The following is a 17,046-nucleotide window of genomic DNA, read 5'->3' as shown; positions in this document are numbered from 1 at the left end:
CAATTCAATTAACCAGTTACAATGACTTCTTCAGTAAGTTTTGAAACGAGAAGGAGGTTCAACATGGGCCTGTAAATTGCTATTACCACTACCTTTAAAGTGATTTTATATGTTAGTGCAAATTAATGGCAAAACTATTTTGTGGCCTAGAATCTGAACATGTGTTTTGTGTCATTATCTTGCCGCGTCAAGAAGAATCTCCCAATCCGTTTGATTGAATCTTTCTTTAAACTGGTAGACAAAATATTTCTGTAGACTTCTGAGTTGATTTTGCTGCTGATAACATGCGTTACATCATCAATGAAGGTGAATGAGGCCATTAAATAAGAAGCTATTCAAACACAGCATTGACCGAACCTCATGGTGTGCATCTTCTGGTGTATCCAGCTCTGGTAGGTTTTCTTTTTTTCTTTTCTCCTATAGCTATCACATTGTTTATGTTGTCAACTAATACTGGTCTTCTTGGTCTACCCATCTGATATCTGTTAAAGGTTACAGCTCTTGTCAGAAACAGAATAAACTTTATTTACCCACAAGGGGCAATTAGGAGGGCAAAGAGAAGTACATAAAAATAAAGAACCAGAGAATAAAATCACAAAAGTGATTAAGTGATAAATGATGATAAATGCAGTCTGCAAAACCCAAATCAGAACCTGAGCGTAGACATTCACAAGAAACAGTTGTAATAATCAATATGATAGGACACACCTGGGCAACAAAACACACCTGTCCATCATAGGTTCCAATACTTTTGCTCACATAAAAAATAAGTGGGTTCACACTGAAGGTCCTATTTTAAGGTATCAGATTCAGATGTAAATACCTGGAAATAAAAGCTGAAGTGTTGATCTGTTCACTTCACTTTGTCAAACTCAAAAATAAAGGAATTGGCCTCACTGTTCCAAATTTAATTCCATCCACTGTGAATGAGTCATACTGCAAAGAGACATTTGACAAACAGTATGAATTCAGTGTATTTATGAAAAGGATGATAACCTGAAGATACATTTCTTTTGGACTTTTTTTTTACTTGTTATACAGTATTTTGTGAGGAAAGACACAGAAAACAGTGGGGATAACATGCCACAATGGGCACAGGCTGAAATTGGAAACCTGAGATACTACAGTGAGGAATATAGCCAAGAGAAGGATTTCCAATCAGGTGAGCTATCAGAAGCATATATCTTCAAATTGATATTCTCTGTTATGCATTTAAAACAACACCACCTCACCACTGTATACTTTTGTACAGGTTTTCTCTCGGAGTGAGAATGTAAAATTCTGGCCAGAACTTTCGAACAGTTCTGTGTGATAATAATTTTCAAGTATTAATGCAAAAGTATTTAAAAAAAAAAAAAAAAAAAAAAAAATTTGCAGTAAAGCATTTCTGATCTTATAAGCCACATCAGTAAGAAGTATCAATACCATTCAACCAGGGTGAAGTTGATTGCAATAGCAAATTTCAACTTCAACTGTAAACTTCAAAATAAAGTTTGTATTTATAAATTAGGCCTGACAAATTCAAATTAATCAATTTGGATCACATTTTTATTGCACTGTGTGCAATATATATATATATATATATATGTATATATATATATATATATATATATATATATATATATATATATATATATATTTATATATATATATATTTTTTTTTGTTTGTTTTGTTTTTTACTGAATTGAATTATTAAATGTGTTGATTTATTTTAAATTGTCTACAAGAACATATTGTAGGCCTACATGAGAGAAGCAGTGTGAACTGCAAATCATATGCCTCAGTGTCTATAGTGTTTGACATGTCCAGCTAAGAGAGAGAAAGAGAGAGAGAGAGAAAACAGTCAGACATTATAAATGACTACATGGGGGCAACCATGATGGATGCAGGGCTAAGAAAGATCTTAAAAAGAAAAGCATCATGCTGGGTGAGTTTGATTTGTAGTGGTTTGGACGTCCTGAGGAAAGAAAGAGCCTCAAAACCGCTTTGTTAAAAGTCATTTAGAAAAAACGTTTCATCGTGAGCATGAGCTTTTGACTCAAAATCGCCCACGATGTTATTTTATTTTTTAGAGCAATCGCGCCCATCTTCCGGTATGCTGGGTGTTTGTGGTTGCCTTGCCGCAGTTACGGATCGCAGGCTTGCGCCATTTGTGCCCCCACATCCACGATCACGCTCATACGGACACAGCCACACACACACACACACACACTTATACACACGTTCCACCAGTGATTCTCATCATCGCATTGCTCCCAGAACCGGAGTCACTGTTGGATTTAGCAGCTGGTGCCTCCTGTCAGTTAAGGTGGAAGGAGCTGCTAGAGGTAAGCTGGGCTTTAACCCTTGTATTGGTACATTTTGGGCACGAACGCGTGACCGGCTCAAGATTCAACAGCATATCAATGAGACCGCTTGTTGACAAGTGACTTGCACCGGTGACACGGTAGAAATGTTATTTTTAACCGGCAGGCTTTCCTTTCTAGTGCGATGGCAGTCATTAACGGCCATATGCCTCACATTCATTTTTGCTGTCTGCTGTGCTGGCGTTAATGGAAGCTCCAACAGCAGCCCTGTGCCATCCCCACACTTGAAGAGTTTGTGGTTGGCTGATTTAATGTGGCCTTGCTAATTTTCCAAGTTATCGTCAGGCAATATCTCATGAATCGTGGTAAAGAATCTTCGAGTGATTTTTGAGAAATCCGGTGTGCGTTCCGTTACTAGCCCACGCAGCGCGCCATTGATTTCAATACAAGTTAAAGTTAAAGATTGATTGACGCTGCGACAGCCACCGAGCTAGCAAACGGACAAAATAGGCTCGACAAGAAGCCAACACATGATCAACGAAGATGGCGTTATCAGTGGTGAAAAGTGGTGGATTTCTTAAAGAAGTCACAGATATTCCCCGGAGAACCAGGGTTTTCCTGGAGCATTCCCTAGCCAGTATCGTTCATAGTCACACCACAAATGATGTAATGTGACATTAGCTCCAGGTCAAACACATCACAGCAGGGGGGTCCCCACTCTTGCAGCAATTTCCCGTTGCTGCTCTCGGATTGAGCGTGCATAAGCAGTGTGCACCAGCACAGCTGTATGGAGGGTTGCTATGGACGAAAGACGCAAAAGCTCGTCGGGTTGCTACACTGGCCCGAAATGACACTAGCCCGTGATGAAATCCATTTATGGCCGGGAGTTGAACGTCACTGCACTATTTAGCTTTCACCTTGTGTAACTGTTCTTCTGTGGTGACCACTCCAATTTAGCTGACTATTTATAGTATATGCAGTCCAATACATTTAATTGAATACATTACAGCTCAAATTTGTCATCAATCTCCTACTGTACAGTTGATTGGTCAGTAGGGAAGACATTTCATGTTTCCCGATTCTATACCTTTGACCTGAATCTCAACTCACTTGGAACATCCCAGTCAACTTAACATGCTGAGATAACTTTACATTTTGACTTCAGACAATATGTTTTCAATTTTATTTCCCTTTCATTTGCTTTTGCTTCTGGGCATGCATACAACATGCATATGTTTACCAATAAAACGATCTGTAGTTTTTTATAACGGGTGTGCAACTTCAGTTATGTTTATTTCTACTTATTTATTAATTCCTATGCTGTACTGACTGCTTGTTGTTTTTACTGTGATGATGTGAAGTAGTGCTGCTGCAACACTACAGTTTCCCTTTAAAGGATTAATAAAGTATCTTGAATTAACCATAGACTGTAAATAAAGATGCTCCTCAAAAGTGAAGCCAAAGTAAGTAGAGCTCTCCCTGGTGTCTGGCTGTAGTATAGGTCATAAGCTCCACCCACTCTATGTTGGTGGATGAAACTAAAACACTAAGATACATGTCGGATACATTTTGTTTTTCAATTATGCTTTCTGTGATTTTATGTAGTTAATGTAATGTAATGTTGTACAGTTGTACAATGTTGAACAGTTTAATTTTGTTTATTATTATTATTATTTTGTAACTGGTGCAGACCATAATCAAGTACAAACATGAGCGAGTGAGTCTGGCAGAGGTGTGGAGAAGTGCGGGTCATCTGTAAACCTCAATCTCAACCTGTACTAGATTTGTGATTGGTCCTTGAAGGCAGCCAGATCTTGAGGAGCAGTTCCTGTCAAAGAGCTGTTCAATTTATGTTCATTTATTTTTTAGATGCCAATCAGGGGTAGCCCGTTTTTATCAAGGAGACAATCACTGTTGACAAACATTCCACAAGGTGGTGCCATATCCCCATGCTTTGCAGGTGAAATCACTAGTTTGAATTTTCCCTCATCTAAAAAACTTTGTGGCTATGCAGCTACACAGGCTATGGATGACTTCCATGCTAAACAACTTTACTGTAAAAAAAAAAAAAAAAAAAAAAAAAAAAAAGCAATTAGCAATACAGAAAATATATAAAACATAAGAATAAAGTGTATGAACAGTATAAATAAAACTGGAATAAAAATGAAGACTATAATAATGAGGATGCAAAACTGTAGAACAATCAGAACAATGTAAACAATAACAATTGTGAAATTGTGCAGGAAAGTATAAAGATAAGTGTGAACAAAATTAAAGACATTGCTGAAATAATAAAGCAGTTGCATCTGTTGTAGGTTCTACTGCCTCTCCTTACATCACTAATATCTCCTCCCTGATAAAACAAAGTGTGACTCCGCTCCAGTCTCCTGTCAGTCGTACTCCCGCAGCGCTCACACTCCTCATCCCATCCCCATGTTAGTTAGCTAATAGCTGTGCATATTTAACTGCTTTCACATGAATAGAGTGTGCTGTGGAGTCGACAACTCAAACTTGGAGATGTCATTAGTCGTTCACTTGAAGGCAGCATGTAGGATTGGGGCACACAGTTGACACGTAAAGAAAGCCTAGGCAATTTGCATATGAGAATGGTTCATAACTGCAAACCGAGTCTTATTGTTCACTGAAAAGAACCGTTCAAAAGTCTCGTCATATGTCACATCACTGCACCATACTACGCAGACTCTGGCTCCAAACATGCAAGATGGTGGCGCCCATAGGTAATAACCGGGAAACTAGGAAATTTGTTCCTGATGATCAATTTTTGTTCCTTTGGCCAATGCAAAGAAGTGGTCCATATTTATATACAGTCTATGTTATTAACAAATACAGGGGACAAAATCTGACACACAAATGTTATTGGCCAACTGCAGCCCATGGTCCATATTTTATTGGCTACAGCAAATTCGAAAGATATAAGTTTTTCTCCACAAAACCAGATTAATCATAGAAAATTTTTCACATTGCATGTGATGAGACCATGAGTAGGTTCAAGTAGTAAGCTGTAGGGAAAACTGTTGTGACTAACCAGACAAGTCTGAAATGTGAACACAGCAACATGCTTCCACCAGGCAAAATGTAAATTCAATCCCTTCTGTTATATCTTTCCATTGCTTGCTTTGGAAGGACGCTTTTCATACAGAGTGCACTGACTGAATGCGTTTTGCCTGAGTATTTTTTGTTTCTTTTAATTTACTATAAAGTGACTATATTTCTGAAGTGAAATCCAGGGATGTTTATAGCTCGGAGATAAAAGAATTAAATGTTATCAAGATGAAATGAAGAAACAAGGACAATTACAGTTTCACTTATTTTGACATATTTATTCATATTTAAACATATATAAATTGCTATGTCTGTAATTTAAATAGCAGCATGACCAGCTCCCGTAATAACCATTTTTGTAGTCTGCGCACAACATTTTTTTTCATTCATAAAACACTAAAGTTGGGGCGGGGGCGGCTTTAGCTGAGGGACAGGTCATCCGAAACCATCCCCAGAAACTGTGGAGGTCTAGTCGCCCTAATTTACCCAAGGATGTGGCTGCTGTCGACAACGCTACTTTCTCCTGACTCATTTGCTTGCTCTTGTCAAACTCTGGCTTGTGGTTGTATTCAGGTGCTGGAAGAAATTTGTTGTGATGCTATCCTTACCCATTATCTTTTTTTGAAAGCCTTGCATATGTTTGTTCCACATCCACGTTCCACATCAAGTATGTTGTGCGTGCCTACGTCATCAGCTTCCGTTTATCACATGGGTATTGTTTTTGGACAGATTTTATGTATTTTACACTCAGACTTAGACAGACTTTAATGATCCACAAGGGGAAATTACTTGGTCACCATAGCTTCGTTGCACATAAAAGTAAACACTCACAAAAAACACAAGAAAGATAAATAAAATTAGATTAAATTAAAGTAAAATAAATATAAGCAGTGTAATCAAAAAATGTACAGAATTAGCGTTATGAAAACATACAAAAGAACTTGGCAAAACAGTGTCTAAGATGATGTGGCTATTTGGCCAGTTGCATAGCAACAGTGGTGTGGATCGTGTTGTCATGGTGTTTTTCGTCAGTGGTGTTTCCTTATCGGCTGAGGGAGGGATGTACAGTTGTGCTCAAAAGTTTACATACTCCGGCAGAATTTTTGCTTTCTTGGCCTTTTTTTCAGAGAATATGAATGATAACACAAAAACTTTTTTTTTTCCAGTCATGCTTAGACTTAAACTAACTTTATTGTCATTTTGTATGCACAGGGTGTATACAGAACGAAATTTCATTGTATACAGCTCACGACAATGTAATGAAATTACAATGAAATAAGATAAAAGTACAATATAAAGTGCAGCAGCGATAGGAATGTATCATAGTGCAAGGAAAAACTGTTTTTAAAAAATGTTCAATGTTCACGGTGCAAAATAACGGTGCAAAATGGCAATAAAAGTTCAGTTATGTACATGTGTGAAGTCCAATTAAGAGTTCAACAGTTCTACAGTCTGATGGCAAGGGGGAAAAGGGGTCACTGATGATGTTACAGGCTCGGGACATGCAGCTCTGTGATGAGATGTCTTGAATGAAGGGAAGAGCGACCTCGATGATCCTCCGCTATCCTCACCACTCTCCTCACGTTCTTCCAGTCAGAGGCGCTAAAGCCTCCACACCACACGGAGAGGCTTCTGTAGAACGTCTTGAGGATGGGCAGGGGCAGGTGGGCTCTCCTCATCCTCCGCAGGAAGTACAAGCGCTTCTGTGCCCTCTTCATCAGTGACGTGGTGTTAACAGACCAGGTGAGGTCGTCTGTCATGTGCACCCCCAGGAATTTGGTGCTGCTGACCACCTCCACAGCTGAGCTGTTGATGAGCAGTGGAGCGTGGCTTGGCTGGTTCTCCCTGAAGTCAACGATAATCTCCTTCGTCTTGTCCACGTTCAGGATCAGGCTGTTGTCTCTGCACCAGCCCACCAGCTGCTCCACCTCCTCTCTGCAGACCAGGCGTTGTCATCTGTGATGAGGCCCACCACTATTGTGTTATCTGCAAACTTCACGATGTGATTGGTGGCGAACCTGGGGATGCAGTCGTGTGTCATCAGAGTGAACAGCAAGGTTCAGGTGTGCCAGGCTCAGGTTAAGAGCGGAAGAGATGGCGTCCTCAGTGGAGCGGTTCCGCCGGTAGGCAAATTGACACTAGTCGAATGTGGAGGGGAGTCTGGAGACGATGTGTTCTTTTACGAGTCTTTCGAAGCACTTCATCATGATGGGAGTCAGTGCAACAGGCCGGTAATCGTTGAATGAGGTGACTTGAGGTTTCTTCGACACCGGAATGATGGAGGCAATCTTGAAACATGCTAGCACTGTGGCTTGGTCCAACGAGGAGTTAAAAATGTCCGTTAGAACTAGTGACCAACCGATTATCGGTCACCGATATATCAGGACCCGATAGGACGGTTCCAGTTCTATCGGGGGTTCTATCATATCGGTGAAATGTTGCGCTGATATAAAAAACAAAGTGTGACAAGTCACGGTAAGTTAGTTCATGAAATAACTGTAAACATGAAAACATCAACAATTCATTCATTCAGCATGGGGTTACAGTTAAATATATGCTAAAAGGATTTAACCAAGAAAACACTAGTCTACCCGACAAGACGCGGGATCACTTATATTTTATCGTTGTCATTTTGGCTTGGTTTGATTGTGTGTGGTTTATGGAGGGGACGAATGAACAACATGTTTTTGGGCATGCATTACTAACCTGGGCGTTGTTTCTCAGTAAATTAGAAAACCCTTTGCTATCATTCCCCTTTTCCGTGCATGGTTGAAGGAGATTGGCTCGCACCCATGCTCCACTCCCTCCTGCGCCAAAAAGTCCCCTTAAGTCACATAAACCAGCACGGGTGAGTACAACCACTTGCACCTCCTCTAATATCGGTTATCGTTATCGGGCCAAAAAATCCCTATTGGTCGGACACTTGTTAGAACACCAGCCAGCTGACCTGCACATTCCCTGAACACGTGTCCAGGTTTGTCGTCGGGGCCTGGGGCCTTCCGTGGCTTGAGATTCCTCAGAGTCTTCAACACGTCGGATGTGTCAATGCAGAGTGCCTCCTCCTCCTGGTGGGGAACAGCTTTCTTTGCTGGAGTACTGTTTAGTGCCTCGTACCTCCCAAAGAAGTTATTTAGCCTGTTGCGGAAGTCAGCATCAACTTCACCCATCGGGGGAGAGGGTGGATTGTAGTCTGTAATCGCCTGTGTGCCTTGCCACATACTCCTGGTGTTGCTGTCGTCGTTTTTGGAAAAGGTCCTGGATCTTCCGACTATGACTCCGCTTTGCTAACCTGATGGCATGGTTCAAGTTGGCTCTCGCTGTCCTCAGTGCCTCCTTGTTATTGGACTTGAAGGCTGAGTTCTGTGCTTTTAGCGTTTGTCGTACTTTCTCAGCCATCCAGGGTTGTTGGTTGGCCCGGGTGATGATGTTCTTAGAGGTGCTGACGTCCACTGTGCATTTATTGATGTAGGCTGACACAGTCATGGCATACTCATCGATGCTGATCTGGTTGTCATATGTGGCTGCTGCCTTGAATGTGTCCCAGTCAGAGTACTTAGAGTACCCTCAGTCCACACCCTCACCTGCTTCACTGTGGGTTTCGCTCTGATCAGCAGGGGCTTGTATGCAGGAATTAGCATTACAGATAAGTGGTCTGAAGAGCCTGCTCTGAATACGTCTTTGATGTTGGTGTAAACCAAGTCTGGAATATTGTCTCCCCTAGTTGGAAAATCCATGTATTGGTTGAAGTGAGGGAGAACATTCTTCATGTTGACCTGGTTAAAATCCCCCGCAATGATGAAAACGCCCTCCATGTGTGTGGCTTGTAACTCAGTGATGGTCCGGTAGAGAACACTCATAGCCTCTTTAGTGTTAGCACTGGGGGGCACATACACAGCAGTGATGCTAACAACAGTAAAATCCCTGGGTAGGTAGAACTGTCTGCAGTTAACAATCAAAAGTTCAATGTCCAGAGAGCAGTAACTGGCAACAAACCTAACATTTTTACACAAGTTGTTGTTGATGTAAATACACAGCGCACCCCCTCGGGATTTACCACTGAGTGCGCTGCTCCTGTCTGCGTGGAATATGGCGTGCCCCTTCAGGTTAATGGCGTTGTCCGGTATTGATGAGTAAAGCCATGTCTCTGTCAAAATGAGAGCGCAGCTGTTTCTAGACTCCCTCTTTGAAGAAAGTTCCAGTTGCAGATGATCTATTTTGTTATCCAGTGAGCGGATTTTGGAGAGGAAGATGGATGGAAGCGGCGGTTTCTAGGGGTTTAGCTTTTAGCTTAGCTGTTAGCCCACCTCGACAGTCATGCTTCCGCCGCCAGTCACACCACCTTCGCTTGCTCCTTCTCCGGCGTGTGCTGCTAGGCGAGTCCGCTGCACTGTGGGCCTCTGGGTCTTGTCCTTGTAGTGCTCCGAAGCTCCAGAGTCCAAACACTCCAGAGTAGTCTAGTTGTGAGTCCAAAAACACTTGATGACCGTAACTCCAGCAGGCGCTGGCGATCATATGCTAACCTACTGGATGGATACACTGTTTCTAGTGTGCTAGACGGCGTATTTTGTTCAAATGCTCGGAAGTTGTCAAGAGCCCATGCAGCCGCAGCCGTCCAGTGCGCCGCCATCTTGTGAAGTGGTTAGGTGAAAGCATTTATTGATAAACAACTGTGTTTTATATTTTTAAATCATAATGACAACTAAAAACATCCAAATGATCCTGATCAAAAGTTTACATACCGCAGTTCTTAATACCGCGTATTGCCCCCTCTAACATCAATGACAGCTTGAAGTCTTTTGTGGTAGTTGTTGGCTCTTTATTTTCTCAGATGGTAAAGCTGCCCATTCTTCTTGGCAAAAAGCCTCCATTTCCTGTGAGTTCCTGAGCTGTCTTGCCTGAACTGTGCGCTTGAGATGATACTGAGGTCAGGAGACTGAGATGCCTTCTCCAGAACCTTCACTTTGTTCTGCTGTAGCCAATGACAGGTCAATTTGGCCATGTTGGAACGTCCAAGTACGTCCCATGCACAGTTTCCGGGCTGATGAGTGCAAATTTGCCTCCAGTATTTGCTGATAAAGTGCTGCATTCATCTTCCCTTCAACTTTGACCTAGTTCCCTGTGCCTTTGTAGCTCACACATCCCCAAAAAATCAGTGGTCCACCTCCGTGCTTTACAGTCATCATAGGCCTTGTTGACACCTCTCCCAATGTAACGTTTATGGTTGTGGCCAAAAAGTTAAATTTTGGTCTCATCACTCCTAATTACCTTGTTCCAGAAGTTTTGAGGCTTGTCTCTGTGCTGTTTGGTGTATTGTAGGCGAGATACTTTGTGGCATTTGTGCAGTAATGGCTTTCTTCTGGCGACTCGACCATGCAGCCCATTTTTCTTCAAGTGCCTCCTTATTGTGCATCTCGAAACAGCCTGTCCTGTATTTCAGCTGATGTTATTTGTGGGTTTTTCTTTGCATCCCTAACAGTTTTTCTGGCAGTTGTGACCGAAACCTTTGTTGGTCTACCTGACTGTGGTATGGTTTTAACAGAGCCCCTGATTTTCCATTTGTTAATCACAGTTTGAACACTGCTGACTGGCATTATCAATTCCTTGGATATCTTTTTGTATCCCTTTCCTGTTTTATACAGTTCAATTACCTTTTCCCGTAGATCCGTTGACAATTCTTTTGCTTTCCCCATGACTCAGAATCCAGAAACGCCAGTGGCTGGATGAAATATGCAAGAGTCTGTCTGGATCCCAGAAACTCACTCAGCTTTTATGCACACACATTGATTACAAGCAAACAGATCACAGATGAGGATGTTACCTTTAGTGGCCATCAGTGGTTATCAGGCCAAAATCACCAGGGTATGTGAACTTCTGATCAGTGTAGTTTCTGTTGTCATGATTTGAAAAGAGAAAACACAGTCGTTTGACAATAAATGGTTTTACCCAACCACTAAGCATGAGTGAAAAAAAATGTTTTTGTGTCATCATTCATGTTCTTTGGAAAATGGTCAAAGAATCATAGATTCTGCCAGGGTATGTAAACTTATGAGCACAACTGTAAACGCCAACGGAGTGTGTGTCCACCCACCTAGTCTTAAGCCAGGCACAGATGTACTGTGGTCTTATGAACCAGGTCTCCAAAACACTTCTCATGACACACTCCCTCTGGGTCCCATCAAGAGTATCAAGCAGTCGATCGATCCCGCCGCCAAAGACACCATGTTCCCCATGAGTACACATGGCACCACCAACCCGAAACCACCTCCTTCGCTCCTCGACCGCCAACTCCAGCCTGCCATCCAAAGCACTTCCTCTGAAGTTTAGTGGGAGTCTCAAGCCTCACTGCAGATAGCTCAGGGGTCAGCACTAGCAGCCAATAGCAGGAACACACCAATGGACACAATGGACACAACGGCCACTCTGCCGAACTCCACAGCCAACGACTCAGCCAAAAAAACAAAAAGCCCAGAAAAAAGCTAAATAAAAAACAGCACAAAAGACAAAAACTATCAAAAAATATTTGATTGGTTTAAGGCACAGAAAAACAACCATTAGCACACTCAGAATAACCTAAAAAGGTTGTTTTTCACAGAGCTACTGGCGACATGCAGCCACTCCTTCAGGCGGGCCCTGACTGCACATTTTTTATTTTCATATAGCAATCCTAATTTACCTACATTTACCTAACACTTTGTTGTATAGTGTATATATTTTTTTATGCGACAAGTGAAAAAAAGTTTGGTGGTCCTTGGTCTACAGTGTTAATAGCAGTGGCATCTTTGCATTAGAGGGCGCTGCTGTGCAGGGGGGGATTATAAGGTTTCCTGTGTCAAAAATGTTGTTGCGCATACGTTAATAAAAAATAAACGTTGTCCCTAGTGAAATGTTCGCAGTTTTTATTTGATGAACACAATTTCCTCTGTAGACACATTTGTCCTCACAAATTTGATTCATTTGAACAATATTTTCATCAGGAACTAAAATAATAAATAAAAATACAAATTCTGCTCAAATTCTTTTTAGAACAGACAGATTTGACAGGGAGCCAAAATTTGAGTTGGAGTAGAGCATTTCAAATCATGTAAACCTTTATGTAAGACATGCATTAAGTTCGACTAGCTGGTTTGTGTCGGCTGACTTTATTGCTTAGTCTCATCAACATAAGAATGCAAATTGTGGTGGTTCCTAATAAAATAATTAGGGGGTGCTAGGCTACAAGCTAATCCACATACACTGGGTCTTCCCAGTCTATTCCTGACGAATACAAGGTCTATCACCAACAAAATGGATGAGATTCGGCTGAGGATCATACAACAAAGGACGGTTGGACAATAACATTCTAAATGCCACAGTTGAGCTGCAGGGGCGCTCTTTGTTTTAAGCTGACTAGACTGCGGACTCTGGCAAATGCAGGGCGCTTACCACTATATATCTACAACTCATGGTGTACAGCTACCAGTGTTGTCAGCAGGCTAATGCTAAGCTCTATTGTCTGGTCAGCAGACAGATGAATGCAAACCCAAAGATGCCTGTGATTGTGGCTGGTAGACTTTAACCATGTGGAACTTAAAGCAATACCTCCCAAACTGCATAGCTCAGGGGTCTTCCAACATTTTGCACACCAAGGACCCCAAACTGATAAAGTAGGGACCCCCTACCATATGTGTTCTATATTAAACTTGGCCTAGTGCTCTCAAGTCTCATGCGTATTTCAATAAGTTCACACGCTCTCAATCCCCAGATGACATTTCCCACGCCAAAAATGATAAAACTTGCCACACATAGACTTTAAGAGATTAGTAATCTATGAATAGATTCAGTTTTCAGTACAATTCAATTTTATTTATATAGCATCAATAACAATACAAATTGCGTCAAGATGCTTTACAAAAAACGACCTGAAACCTCCAGAGCAAGCCTGAAGGTGACAGTGGCAAAAGAAAAAACTAGAGATGGAGATTAGAGATAAAAGGAAGGTTGGAAATTGGCCTATATTTTGCTAAAACATCTGGGTCATGAGTCTTTTTTTTTTTTTTAAGTAAAGGCTTAGTTACAGCAGTTTTAAAAGAATGGGGCACATATCTTGTTAACAAAGATAAATTTATCTGATTTAATATGGAGGTATTAATGGAAAAACCTCCTTGAGCAATTTAGTCAGGTTGGGGTCTAGAAGACAAGTTGATGGTTTAGATGCTGTAATAACTGAAGTGAGCTCTGGAAGATCAATTAGAAAGAAGAAATCCAAATATTGACTCGGTCCTACAGAGGTTTCTAATGCCACTGTCGGAAGGATGCTTTGAACGTTATCTCTATGCCAACTATTTTATCAGTGAAGAAGCTCATGAAGTCAGTACTGCTCAGGGCTGAAGGAATAGATGGCTCAACAGAGCTGTGACTCTTTGTCAGCCTGGCTAAAGTGCGGAAAAGAAATCTGGAGTTGTTCTTGTTTTCTTCTATTAATGAAGAATAATATGCTGTTCTAATCTTATGGAGAGTTTTTTTTTTATAAGTTGTTAAACTATCTTTCCAGGCTATGTGAGCTTCTTTAGAATTAATATAATGCCAAATTGTTTCCAGCTTTCAAACTGCCTGCTTTGAACTGCACAACTGTGAATTATACCATGGAGCTATCCTCCTCCAATTTATCACCTTCGTTTTCAGAGGAGCAACTAAACTGAAAGTTATACGGAGGTAGTGATACTGTAGTGCTATCAACAAAATAATCTATTTGTGTTGGAGTTGTGGAATTGTGGTTGCTGTCATCCACATCACTGACATAAGGCACTGAGGTAGACAATGAAGGAATGAACTCCTTATATCTAGTTGCTATGGAAGTGTATTTGGGCCACCCATGAGAAAAAAAAATTAGAGGTAGATTTTTTTCAGCATGCAAGTTCGAGAAAAAAGATGAAATGCTATTTCGAGAAAAAAAGTCGAAATTTCAAGAATAAAGTCAAAGTAGAAAGTAGACCTTTAAACCAGCAGTACTGTGTGCGTATGGTACCGCCAATACTCCATGGAAAAGTATTGGGGCTTAATTAATAATTAATATTAAGAATTTAAAATTGTATTGTGATTCATTTTTCAGTTACATTGCTGATATATTATATTGGACTGCTGCATGTCAACAGTGGCCTGGATATTGTCACACACCTCCCACACACTAATCAGATCAGGCTTTCCCCAGAAAGAGTTCCAGTTATAAACGTAGGCCACGTCACAGATGAGGCCAAGGCAGGCTGCTCAAATTCGCGAAAGTGTGCACTCGTCGAAGAAGAATCGCCCATTCGCTCACACGAGCACACGCACATTCACACACCAGTGGCATGCACTAGGAGCAACTGTGGGTTCAGTGTCTTGCTCAAGGACACTTCGAGATCGAGCTGCTTAGCCTCTGGTTTCAATTTAGTTCAGTTCTATTCAATTTGTCTCAAGATGTTTTACAAGAACCGGCGTGAAACCTCCAGAGCAAGCCTGAGGGCGACGGTGGCAGGAAAAACTCCCTTTTAACAGGAACAAACATTGAGCCAGCCAGGTAGAAACAGAGAAGATAGAGAGGAGAGCAAAGAAGAACAGGAGAAACAAGATAAACAAACTTCTGTCATACATACATACATCAAGCTGAAGGAACAGTGGACAACTGGGGTGGACAACTGGAGGAAGCCACAAAGACTAGGGCAGATGTAGTTTATGGAGCTCCACAGGTCTGATACACAGCACTCCAGACCACAAAAACTGGGCTGGTTGATGAGGTCACGACAGCAGATGTAACTTAGAACTGCACAGGTCAGATATGCAGCACTCTAGACCACTGACACAAGTTTGTGCCACTGCCTGTCGTACCAGGCATTATATGTACCATTATCAGTAAAGGAGGTTGGAGAATGACTTCTTCCACTCTCCTCTAAGCTAGCACATATAAAGTAGCCCCTGAAGTGAAAGTTAAGTGCGCATGTTTGACACAAGTGTGTGTATTGTTACAGTTTTGAATTTGCTGCTATTAGTCATTATGCACAGTGAAGGAACAGGTAGTAAAGTTTATTATTCCATCAACATTTCCTGCAGGTGAATATTGGTGAAAAGAAAACAACCAAAGCTATCCTTTCAAGTTGATTGATGCTTATAATCAAACTCGGCAAGCTGTGCAACAATATAGGCAACAGTGTTCTATAATCAGCCTCTGAATAAACCCTCTGCCTGTAGCTGAGGATGAGAGGACATGCAGATGCATATTTCTAAGCCAAGAATACCAACTGGTAGACTAATGATGGCAGTGTGGGCAGAGTGATTGTAGCTCTGAAAGGATTATTTTGTTAGTGCTTATTACAATACAGAAATAATTTGTAATCTTTTTATTTTCTGCCACGTATTAGCTGTAATATGTCTCAAGACTATCACTGCTCCTTCTTTTCAGATTCTTTTCCAGAAATTTTTATAATTATAATCATTTTTAGTGGTTGGAGATGTGATGTGGGTTTTCATTGCCTAATGCAACGCTTGTTACAAAATATTTCCTTACATTTTTCTGCACCAAGGTACTTCCTGACCTCAGTGAAACAGTAACCCAGTCTTGCTTTCTCTTCATATAGCTGCAGGGCAAAAGTAACAGAGATTTTCCTGCCTGTGATGGTTTACTATATGTTGGATTGGGAAATTAAGAGTGCAGTGCCCCAAATCAATCTCCTGTATGAAACTCAAGAAAGCAATGCCAGTCAATGGATTAACCCACCTCCTCTCATCTTGCCAAGCCTTATCTTCAAAGATTCCTTCAGTGAGGACCCAAATACACGACACAACAAGACACAAAGGGAAGGCAGGGCTATAAATACACAAGAGGGCTCAGGCATGACAAGACACAGGTAAAACAGATCAGGGCAATGGCACCAGGAGAAAGCAATTAACAATCAAGGGACACACAAGAAACACAGACAGGTAATCCAGAAGGGACAGGAAACTAGGAAACCAAGACAACAGATGTGGTTTGGAGCTCCACGGGTCTGATATGCAGCACTCCAGGCCATGAACACTGGGCGGGTTGACGAGACCACAACAAAAGATGTAGCTTGGAATTATGCAGGTCAGATATACTGCACTCCAGGCCAGAGACCCTCACAAGAAGAAACTCTAGCAATCACAATGGTCCCGCACTCACTACTGAGATTGTAGTGATCTGTTAGGAAAAAATGCTGTCTTTCAGATATGATAGAGCTAGGCTTTTGAGGGCCTTGTATGTAAGGATGATGATTTTAAATTTAATTCTAAATTTTAAAGAGAGCAAAATGAAGAGAAGCTAAAAGTGGAGTGACATGATCTTTCTCACTAATTCCTGTCATTACTCTTGCTGCGGAATTAGGAATCAATTGGAGGCTTTTTTAAGAGCTGTTTGGGCAGCTAGAATTGCAATAATCCGGCCTGGAAGACGGGATTCAAACTAGTCTAATGCAGTTCCTGTAATCTTGATCATGCCTCTGTAATAGAATACTGTGATCAGTAGTGTGAAATGCAGCACTAACATCTAGCAGGAAAAGTATAGAAACAAGTCCATTGTCTGAAGCCACGAGGAGTTTCACTCAGGTTTTGGAGTTCCTCATAGTACAGAAACGGCTCTGGTTAAATAGTCACATAACTGATTGGCTAAAACATCTGGGTCAAGAGGTTGTTTTTTTTTTCTTTCTT

General features: G+C 41.2%; 1 protein-coding gene across 4 annotated transcripts in view; it reads left to right on the top strand.

The window, feature by feature from the left end:
• The first annotated feature begins 2,141 nt into the window (after positions 1-2,141).
• dlgap1a (discs, large (Drosophila) homolog-associated protein 1a) overlaps positions 2,142-17,046 on the top strand; it is a 112,499-nt gene continuing 97,594 nt past the window's right edge. For all 4 annotated transcript variants that reach the window (XM_047589741.1, XM_047589740.1, XM_047589739.1 and 1 more), the window contains exon 1: positions 2,142-2,328. The gene's annotated coding sequence lies outside the window, so the exon portion shown is untranslated. The remainder of the gene's footprint in view (positions 2,329-17,046) is intronic.

This window comes from Mugil cephalus, chromosome 7, assembly GCF_022458985.1.
Source record: "Mugil cephalus isolate CIBA_MC_2020 chromosome 7, CIBA_Mcephalus_1.1, whole genome shotgun sequence".
Lineage (NCBI taxonomy): Eukaryota > Metazoa > Chordata > Actinopteri > Mugiliformes > Mugilidae > Mugil > Mugil cephalus.
This window is presented reverse-complemented; position numbering and strand designations above follow the sequence as displayed.